This window comes from Mastomys coucha, unplaced genomic scaffold, assembly GCF_008632895.1.
Source record: "Mastomys coucha isolate ucsf_1 unplaced genomic scaffold, UCSF_Mcou_1 pScaffold23, whole genome shotgun sequence".
NCBI lineage: Eukaryota > Metazoa > Chordata > Mammalia > Rodentia > Muridae > Mastomys > Mastomys coucha.
This window is the reverse complement of record NW_022196906.1, coordinates 1,507,313-1,508,622: the sequence shown is the minus strand read 5'-3', so window position 1 is coordinate 1,508,622 and position 1,310 is coordinate 1,507,313.

Here is a 1,310-nt window from a genome sequence, read left to right as displayed (position 1 = left end):
GTGTCCTTGTTACATGTTGCAGTATTTTTTGGGTATATGTTTTGGCTCCTTCTATTTCCAAGACAAGGCCATGCTCAAGAGGATTTCCCCTATGTCCTGCTGCTGGGACTTGTTGGTCACATAAACTCTGTGTGTGTGTGTGTGTGTGTGTGTGTGAACAGGTATGCATGTGGTGTGTGTGTGAACACATATGTGTGTATGTGTGGTGTTCATGTATTCAAGAGTGTATGTGTAGCGTGTGTTTGTGTGTTTGTATTTGTGTACATGCCATCTTGAAGATTTGGTATATTGTTTGTATTATGTTAATTGGGTTCCCAAAATTACACAGGAGTCAGAATGTCTGCAGGTAAGACACTGAAGGTCACTGCCCCTCAGCTTCGACTGGTAAATAAAGTTGCTGGGCAAGGAGACCGAGGCAGGACTTTGAAGATTTCCCAGCAAGAAACAAAGTAGGGAGAGAAAGAAGGATTGCCATATCAGGAAAGATATAAGATCAAGTCTTGAAAGCAGCAGAAGAGAAAGTGTACCAATCATGTAAGAGCCAGGGAAGAGTAGCCGTAGGTGGGGAAGCCCACTGGGTCTAGGGTAGCAAAGATGTTTGAGAATACAGAGCATTGGGGCTGGTAGTGAGGGTCTCATGCAGCCCCTGCTGCTGGGTGGGGGGATTAGAGTGGTTTAATCAAGTGCAGGTACAATGTGGATTATGAAACACCAAAACAACCAAAAGGAAATCGTTAGGGCAATATCAAAAGGAATCCCTACAGGTTTTGTTGGAGAACCAGAAGTGATTGCCTAAATAGTAAAGTTTCTTTTTCTCAAATTATTACATATAAATACCTACACTAAGTTATTTTTAACATTAAACCAGTCCATGTTTTTATCATTTACTGTAGCCATGGATTAAAATATGCTTCTTCTTCATCATTATGTTTTTCCTTTAAAATATTGGGGCTTATCTCAATATTTAAATTACTAAGCCAGTAAGGAAATAATGATGACCAGAATGATTTTCTCCCTTCTACAACCATATGCCCACCCACTGAAGCCTCCATTGGTTAGTGAACTTGTGAAGAAAGTCAAGAAAAAGTGTTCTGACAAAAGTGGAAACCACATCAAATTTTCATTCAGTTCAGGTTTTTCTGCTTTGTGTGCAGGGAGCATGTGGAAGAGGGTTAAGCTGAGCACCTTGATTTTTCACAGATCTATTGATTTGCCTTTGGGCAGCAATTATGCTGCAGTCACCATGTTCCGTCCCTTAAAAATGATCCAGTCTCCTCGACAGAATTCCCCTTGCAAACAAACTAGCCCAG